Genomic DNA, 9,894 nt, shown 5'->3' on the forward strand with positions numbered 1-9,894 from the left:
CTTTACATTTCTTTTTTATAGAAAATAACTTTTTTCATACATCATGTGATAACAGCTTTCCCTCCTCTATCTCCTCCCAGATCTTCCCCATCTACCCACCTACCCAACTCCACACCTGCTTTTTCTCTCTTCGGAAAATAAGCAGTCAAACAACAAACCAGAATAAAAATAAAACAAACGAACAAGCAAAAAAGAAAAAGCAGAAGAAATACACACACACACACACACACACACACACACACAGAGAGAGAGAGAGAGAGAGAGAGAGAGAGAGAGAGAGAGAGAGAGAGAGAGAGAGAGAGAGAGAGTTCTTGATGGTCTACTTTAAGTAAGCTTCATCACAAGTTTTGATTGCTCATGTTTTTGATGACATGTGTAAGTAACTATTTCTTAAGCCAGGTGAGTAGATGTCTTTGTGCTTGCTTCTGTAAGAATATTCATAGTTCAGTTTAAGATTCAGATTTGTATTATTTCAGATGAATGTTGATTCGTTCGTGGTGTGAGGTAAAGATTCAGCCTTATTCATTTGAATGCTGATACATACATGTTTCAAGCACAATTTGTTGAAAAGAGAGTCAGTTATTTTGAAAGTCATTTTATAAATGATACATTATATCTGAGTGCTTTATTTATTTAAAGCTTTTCAGTTTCATTCAACCACTGAGAGAACGTTGGGGAATGGAGGAAGCTGTTCCTTTTGGTCTTTGACCACTGGAGGAATGATTCAACAGATGCATGGTGTCTTGGTAAGGAAAGAGTTGAGCTTACTTACTTTTTCCCGGGCCTACATGTCTCTTCCTGGCACTTATAATTGGTCAAGGTCAACTGGCAACTCAGTGGCAAGAGAGCTTGAACACACAGTCTGTGTAAAGATGAACTCCCTGGGACTCAGCAAGACAAAGAAAGATGGAAACTAGACTGAAGGGCTAATGGAAGTACTCAGAACTAATGAGCTTACTGTACCTAAAATGGGCCAGAAAGTACTCACTCTCTTTCCTCTTGTTAGAGGCAAAAAGCCTCATGACTTCGGTTATGCCAGAAGGAAAAACTATGTCTGCAATTCCTAGTCCAAGAAATTCCGGATAATTTGGAGACAGCCAAAAGCATGAATCAGCGGGTTTCTCTTCCCTTCTTCCCTTCTTCCCTAGTCTAGCCTGTTTCCAGCAAGGCCCTGTTCCAGCTGTGGGGTGCCCCTCCCAAGAGCCTCATGAAGGCTGTGGGTGGCAGTTCCTCCAATGCTGGTGGCAGTCTGAACTCTTGCCAAGGCCAAAGGAAGCCACTTCAAAGGACACCACCACCACTCCACCACTGATAAATGGATTCAGAGGCTTGCTTCATCTCAGACTTGTCCTCAGGTCTGCTTCACAGGCTCTGTCTTCAGGGCACACAACTTCCTCTGCGTAGGTTTGGATAATTGGGAGCTCTAAACCAGGCAGCTATTTGTGAAGCACAAACAACTCATCCCTCAGGATTAGAAATGTTAGAGAGAGGATCTAGGGAATCAACTCAGGCAGGAGATTGATTGCTTTGCCTTAAAGGATCCTGAGTTAGATCTATAGAATCCAAGTGAAAAAGCATGGCAGTGTTTTTCTAATCCCAGTGTTACAGCAGTAGAAACAGGATGATCCCTGAAACAAGCTGGTCAGCTACTAGCCCAATTGGTGAGTTCTAGGCAGTGAGGACCCTGTCTGAAAAAAAAGAAGACAGATCAGATAATGCCTGAGAAAGAACACCCTAAGTTGTAGTTGTCCTTTGGCTGCCACACTCACATATCCATAGGCACACACACACACACACATACACACACACACACACACACAGGCATGCACACCCCCCCCTAAAATGCATGCACATATACAAAATATATACAAAAAAAGGAGATATGCTAGGCAGATGTGTTAGGCAGGTTTCATTTGTAGAGAATATAAATGGAGTTTTTGTCATGGTGTGTTCCTGTGGTCACTTTTCAGGCCACCTGTGGAACAGAAGATAATAATAATCTCTGAATGTGAATAGACTGACTCAACCTAAATTTACATAGTTCTTCCACACTTTTCAGATATGTTCAACTATGTGAAGACTTCTACCACTTAGAAAAAAAATGAACAAAACTAGTTGTCTTTTAAAAGTAAATGGTTATTTTATTTTTGTGATATAGTGAGGGAGCACCAAAATGGGGCTTTCTGGTCTAGACTGTGGTGTCCATTGAACTTGTTAGGACGTTTTCTCCTCTTTGGGCCTGAAATTCAATGTTTGTAAATAAGAACTGAGTGGATGCAAACAGTCACTGTGATGCAGTGTGGAAACAATGCTAACGCACAGTAGATGGGATGAGCAGAGCTCTGCCTCTAGGAGGAAGCCCACTGGCAGTGTGGAGATCTACCCTCATTCATGACTTGCTTTTACAGTCTCCTGATTTGTGGGCTCATTTCCTATGCATACAGGCCATATATGGCAACCTGAGGCAACACGAAGATCTGCAAACTAAGATCAAGTACTGACATTGATTCTTCTCACCTACAGAAAGGAAACAATGCCCCGTATATTTTCTGTGAGGATTAGAGATGCTGGTAGAAAAGTACTTCGCACATCGTGAGTATTTCAGAAACGTGAGCTCTCCCAGTCTTCATCTCCGTAGCTGTTTGGCTGATCGTATTTTCCTAATGAAACCCCAAGTCTTTACAGTCCTGGATGAAAAAAAGATGGGCCATTTTCTGGTGATGCTGATTAGCTGGCACCTCTTCTTATTAATGGTTAACACCAGCTGTGCCTAACAAGGGCATCATGGAAATACGTTCATCTTCTGAGTAACGGAGGCAGCCATACTTTAGGTCTTTTAAAAATCCTATCAAGGAGAAATACAAACAAATTTCTGTTGGGAAGTGAGAGGGGAAGCCATGAAGGGGGGAAATAAGGTGACATATAGTTTTTCCTTGATAAAATTCCCTTCTCTAAATTGAAAACCAATAGGCAGCACAGAATACTGGATAAGAACATTCAACTTTAGGTCCTGCCTGTCAAGGTTTCTACTTTGTCTTTTATTTAATTAATGGGACTTTGGACACATTATTTATACCTCAGAACTTTCACTAGAAAAACAATGTGACTTATTTCAAAGGACATAAAGGTTTGTTATATCAATTGTGTGTTTTAATGTCTTCAAAGTGCTTAGAACATTACCAGAGATAAACTACATGGAGAATATTATGTAAAATAAATGGCCTGATGTCAAAAATTCTATTTAAAAGCAGAAGCTCAAAAAGAAACTTTCAACTAATGTTCATGGTTGTAGGAGTAACTTTCTAAGGTGAATCAGTAGGAAGGCACTCAGATATTCCCCAAGCTCTTTACCCCATAGAAAATTTCACAACTTTGTATCAATGCTCTTGAATTCTACAACTAGGATGTCTTTTTTTGTGACATTTGACGTGATCTGTTTTTGTAATAAGGACTATAATTGTGTCTTAAGATTATTTCTGTGCCATGTAAACAGAAGTCTGAAGGTAAGTGTGTTAGGATAGGATGGTGGTCTCCCTGGTGATAAAATCCCAGACTCTTCCACCTTAAACTTCCATTCCAGCCACTGTGTATTCCTTCCACATGGCTTCTGGGACTCTAGCATCCTCTTCCAGTTGTAGGACAGTAGAAATATTGAAAAGAAAAATAAAAGAAAACAGCATATATTAATTCATTTTTAAGGAATTTCAACAGATATTGCATAAAGCAAGGTGCCTCCTATCTGGCTATAATTTAATCTCAGCATCTTATCTCCCTTCTAGAGAGTTATGAAGTAGTCTTTTTCCCATACCTACACTCCATGGATTCATTTGTAACTGCTTCAAAATAGGCTCAGAGTCACATGCAGACTGAGCTATATAGTCTACTTATTGGTGTGCAGAATACAAACTTTAATATATATTATTTTTAAATTAAAATATAGTTACATCATTTCTCTCTTCTTTCCTCCCTTCTCATTTCTTTAATGTATACTGTCCCATTAATCCTTGTCAAATTCATTACCTCCTTCTCTCTAATTGTTTTCATTTGATACATGTATACATGAGTAAATATAGTCTGCAGAGTCTGTTTAGTGTGGATTTTATGTATGTGATTTCAGGGATAAAATAAAAAATAATGTAATTCTATGCCTTTTCCAAGTATCTTAGTGTTGTTTTTCCCTTCTCCTTTCCTTTCTGTTTCCCCCTCCCTAGTTAAGACCCACTCATTTCTCCCATTCCTCTCTTCATATTACTTGTATTCTGCTATTTCTCTACCTGGTGTCACCACGCTTGGGGCCCCTTTATAATCATATCTGAGGATGTAGAGTTAGGAATCACAGATGAGAGAGAACATGAGTCACTTGTCTCTCTGGGTCTGGGCTATGTCAATGTATTTTCTAGTTCCATCTGTTTATGTGGGAAGTCCATGATTTCAGTTTTTTTTTAAACAGCCAAATAGAATTTCATTATGTATATATACCACCTTTCCACTATTCATTTGTCAGTTGAAGGACATTTGGGTTGTTCCAATTTTCTAGCTATTGTGAATAGAGCTGCCATGAACTTGATTAAGCAAGTATGTGTAGAGTATGATGTTGAGTCCCTTAGGCAAATGCCAAGGAGTGATTTAGCGGGTGTGGATTGATTTGTAGCTTTTGGAGAATTCTCCACAGTGATTTCTAGAGTGCCACTGGTTTGTAATCCTAACTGTGAAAGAGAGCTGTCCTTTCCTGCCCCTTCATCCTCTCCAGCATTTGTTGATGGTTGCATTGTTGGTCTTTGTCATTCTGAATGGGATAAAATAAAATCTGAAAGTCACTCTGATTTGCATTTTCCTGATTGCTAAGGATGATGAATATTTTTCAAGTATTTCTTAGCCATTTTTTATTTCTTTTTTTTTTGAGAACTCTGTTTAATTTCATCTTTTTATTTTATTGACTTATTTTATGATTTCTTTATATATTTTGCTTATTAATCCTCTGTCAGGTGTATATCTGTTATAAATCCCCCCTAGCTCCCCGGGCTTTCTCTTTACTCAACTGATTGTTTTCTTAGATATGCAAAACTTTTTAGTTTTGTTTATGAGATCCCACTTTTCAGTTGCTGACCATAGTTCATGGGCTAAGGGATTCCTATTCAGAAGATCCTTTCCTACACCTATATCTTATAGGGTACTGCTATGTTTACTTCTAGAGTTTTCAGTGTTTCAAGTTTCACATTGGGGTCTTTGATCCATACTGAGTTAATTTTTGTACAAATTGATAGGTATCTGTCTCAATTCATTCTTGTACATGTGGACATAGATTTTTCTCAGCACCATTGGTTGAAGAAGCTGTCTTTTCTTTGGTGTATGTCTTTGGGATCTTTTCCCCGCTGTCTCTGTCAGTGTGTTGCTTTCTCTTTTTTTCAATCAAATATTTGTATTTTATAATTAATTTAATTTTACATATCAGCCAAGCATTCCCCTGTCCTCCCTCCTCCCCCGCAGCACTCTTCGCCCTCAAACCACCTCCCATTCCCTCTTTCTCCAAGGCAAGTTCTCCCCTGGCGAGTCAGCCCAGCCTGGTACATTCAGTTGAGGCAGGTCCAGTCCCCTCCTCCCTACACCAAGGCTGAGCAAAGTGTCCCAGCATAGGCCCTAGATTCCAAAAAGTCAGCTTATGCACCAAGGACAAGTCCAGTTCCCACTGCCTGAGGGTCTCCCAAACAGTTCAAGCTAATCAACTGTCTCTGCTCCAGGAGCCCAATCGGTGCAAGAGAGGAGGGATTATATGAGTGAGAGATATTGAGACCATGATTGAAAAAAGCACAGGGACAAATAGCCAAACTAGTGGAAACACATAAACTGTGAAACAATAACTGAGGAGCCCCCATGGAACTGGACCAGACCCTCTGGATAAGTGAGGCAGTTTTTGGGATCTTTTTCAAATATCAGACGGCTACAGTTATGTTTACTCATGTTTGGGATTTTTATCTTGTAAAAATCAGCACAATGTTGGTACAAAACAGAATACTGGTGTTTCTATACAACAGTCATGGTGACAATTACCCTGGGATTAAGGTACAAGCAGCAGAGATCAGTCAATCTTCTACTTGATTTTATGGCACTGTTCCAAATAAGATAGTCAGTCTGTCTGTCTCTTTCTCTCTCCACTTTTTTCTCTCCTTCTCCCCTTCTCTCTCCTCCTCACACTCTGCATCTCGTCTCTGTCTCTATCTCTCTCTCTCTTACACACACACACACACACACACACACACACACACACACACACACATTCAACTATGATTTCTGATATAATCTTTCACATAAATACTTGGAACATCTTATCCAGATCTGGCTACTTCTGATCAGCTAAGAGAGACTCACATGTGAATGGCTAAGTCAGAATGCTGGGGGCCCATATTAAGGGTAGCTGTTATTCAGAGTTGCTGTGTGTCTGGTTCTTCTATCACAGAACTTTGATCTGCATCACGACAACCACTGTCGTCTATTATTGTCAGTGAGCTAATCCAGGCTTAAGAGATTATAGGAGGTGAACAGCATAGTTATATTTAAATAATGATCGACACGTTCTTGAGGATCATTCATTCATTTAATTTTGTATGATGAGACAGGAACTGAGTTATGAGGCTTCCACTATGGTCAAAAAAGTAAACTTTATTTTTCATCTATGACCAATAATCTCTTATCCTCCAGAGAGATAAGCTTGCTTCCTTTTGCATCAAATTCTAATAATTTCCAAATTCTTTTTTTTTCCCTAGGCACCTTCTGGTTTGTCAGTGACACTCTTGAAAGACAGCACTAAGCCATGAATCTGATTCCTGGGTGCACTCCTCCAGCCAAAGTTACCCAGAGCCCATGCCTCAGTTGATAAGACTTTTGACTACACTTGGTTACAAAAAAACAAGGAAAACAATTGTAATTTAAAGTAAAATTTGTATTCTTAGCACCAAATGCTGTCTAGCATAAAATGAGTATTGAGTGCTTGAAAGAGCTGAGTGATAGAGTTGAGAGATGATTATATTTAGTGGAATGCAAAAACTCCGTATCTGAAGGGCTGCCATGCAGAATTTAGATGAGAATTGCTTCTCCTGTTAGGGCTGACTGTTTACTACTTAGAGTAACTGTGAAACATGAAAAACTTTACAAATACCAGAGTGCATGCTAAGTGCGTGACTTGTAGTATCTATTATTTATCACTTGTATTAGCGTAAATTATTTAGAATTATTTTTCCCTGAAGCACTATAAGAAGATGAAGTTTGGAGAAACTGGCAAGTTGTACATTCAGAATATGAACATCAAGAAGAATTAAATGTATTGCTGTAAGGACAGAAGTCAGCGGCAAAATAACTAAGTTTTAAATCATTCACAATTTATTCAAGGGCTTGTTTCTCATCTCTAAAAGAAATATTTGAGTTAACAAAATGATAGTGTGCTAGAGATAACATTAAACACTGATAGTGACATGTATGCATTTATATGTATTCGCCCACCCACACATATGTGTATATATTTTTATTACAAGCTATGCTATATGCCCATGTATGTGTGTTGCATTTTAATGTAAGCCTGTTTCATGCCTGGGCACCATAGAGAATGAAATTGTGTAAAGTGTAAATAAAATATTTGTCAATAAAATGAAAGAGAGTACAGAATCAACACTCAAGTTTCATTCACTGTTTTACTTTATTTAGCATTATCTATGCTCTCTGGTTATGTGTAGCTAGGGCCTCTGTGGAGAGGCAGCATAAAAAGCTGTGTTCTGGTCCATTTTTCCCAGCCTTCCCCTCAGACAAGATATGCTGGTAGCTTGAAATTTGCCAGGCAGGAAGATTTACAGCATGGAAATCAGCACATGCTATGAATGGCACCTTGGTATATTTTTTCTTTTATTACATTAATTTATGAAAGTGGTAAAATTTATAATGCAGATTAAAACATGCTACTAGCTATGAGTAGCACCAGAAAAGGAGTAAATATTCTTCTTCCACGTAAAAAGTCCTGTCCAACTAAGAAGCTTCTCACTTTCATCCCTGGATGAAAGATGTTCTAATATGTCTTTACTGTTTCTCATAGATCTCTGTCAGTACTATAAAGGCAAGGGCTGACTGAAACTATAGCTGAGCTATGATTTTTAAGAGTTCACTAGTAATCACTGGAAACATCCAATGAGAATTAGGGGGCTCTAAGGGAATTTATCATTACAAAAATGTATCTTTCTCTTGTGATGCTTATCTTTGTCAGCAATTAGGGTAAAATATACATGCTTAAATATGAGTGTGAAGGAGAGATAGGGAAGAAAGATGGAAAGGAAGAGAAACAAAATCCAACTGTTGATGAACCTACTACATTGTCTGCTAATTAAAACCCATTAGCAAATAACAGAACAATAAACATAGGTAGATGTGAGAATTCTCCTATACATGTGACACTTTTTTTTTCAGATTTGGTTATATTTAACATGTGCCAGTACACCTGTCTCTGCAAGGGTTTTCTATATTTGATTGTTAAAGGTCTAGTTAGGACGTGTAGATGCAGACCCACATAGCCAAGTCATGAATCCCTTTTCTAGTAGCTAGATATGGCTGGAGTTAAAACAGACTCTTTTTGAGGGCAGGGCATGAGATCTCTAACAGTGTTGATGACAAAATCACTTCACAGAAGAGGAGAGGATAAAAATGATACTGTGATTCCTTCTCAGACAGAAAGTTTTATAATTCTTAAGGAGCTGGATAGCTTGAAAGTAAGGATAGTGTACTGATCAAGTATCAGCAAGATCAGTTCCTGATTCTGTATCCCCATTTCTAGAGTCACTCTCCTAGATTCCAGTGATTTTTTTTTTACTGCACTAGGTTTCTGTGTTGAACTGGTCATCTTCTATAACCAGGCAAGGCTCCTAGCAGTGGGTCAGAGACATCAACCCAGCCACAAAACCTTCAACCTATAATCTGTCCTGCCTGCAAGATGTTCTGGGGTAATGATGGAGCAGAATTTATGGGAGTGTCCAACCAATGACTGGTCCAACTTGAGGCCCATGCCACAAGAAGGAACCTATGCTGACATGGCTTGGATGTCCAGGAATCAGAGGCAGGGCAGCCAAAAGACCCAGGATAGAACCAAACATGACTGGCAAAACAAACAAACAAACAAACAAATAAAGTCAATGAAATGATTCCCAATGATATTCCATTATACTCAGATCGGTGCATAGCCCAAGTGTCATTAGAGAGCAACCATACAACAACGGATGGGAGTAGATGCAGAGACCCACAGCCAAACACTGTGTGGAGCCAGGGGATCCCTGCAGAAGAGGAGGAGGAAGTATTGTAGGAGCCAGAGGGGCACATGACCCACAGAATCAACTAAGCTGGGCTCGTAGGGGCTCCCAGAGACTGAAGTGATTAACACAGACCCTATATGGGTCTGAGCTAGATCCTCTGCATAAACCTTGAGGTTTTGTAGCTTGGTGTTCTAGTTTAACTCCCAACAGTGGGAGTTGGGACTATCTCTGACTCTTTTGCCTGTGCTTGGGACCCTTGACCTCCTACTGGGTTGCCTAGTCCAGTCATGATATGAGAGTCTGTGCCTAGTCTTATTGTATCTTGTTATGTCTCTTTGGTTGATATCCTGGGAGACTTCCTCTTTTAGTTTTGAAGGGGAACAGAGGAGGAGTGGATCCAGGGGATAGGGAAGGCACTGGGAAGAGTTGAAGGAGAGGAAACTATGGTCAGGATATAATATATGAAAGAAGAATAAAAGAAAAAAGATCTTGTGGTTGTTAAAAAAAGATCAGTTCTGGAGATTAACAAGTGTTGAGCCTACCAAGACACTAAATTGCTTGCCCTTATCCCTTCAGAATGTATGACTTCCCAATGTCAAGAATCAGAATATCC

At 39.3% G+C, this 9,894-nt stretch overlaps 1 long non-coding RNA gene across 1 annotated transcript; it reads left to right on the top strand.

Moving 5' to 3' along the window:
• Nucleotides 1-611: 611 nt before the first annotated feature.
• Nucleotides 612-7,646, top strand: LOC143269649 (uncharacterized). Its single transcript, XR_013046227.1, has 3 exons — nucleotides 612-746; nucleotides 2,524-2,592; nucleotides 6,762-7,646. It is a non-coding gene; the product is annotated as an uncharacterized LOC143269649 (long non-coding RNA).
• Nucleotides 7,647-9,894: the final 2,248 nt, after the last annotated feature.

The sequence above is a fragment of the Peromyscus maniculatus genome, chromosome 20 (genome assembly GCF_049852395.1).
Source record: "Peromyscus maniculatus bairdii isolate BWxNUB_F1_BW_parent chromosome 20, HU_Pman_BW_mat_3.1, whole genome shotgun sequence".
Classification (NCBI taxonomy): domain Eukaryota; kingdom Metazoa; phylum Chordata; class Mammalia; order Rodentia; family Cricetidae; genus Peromyscus; species Peromyscus maniculatus.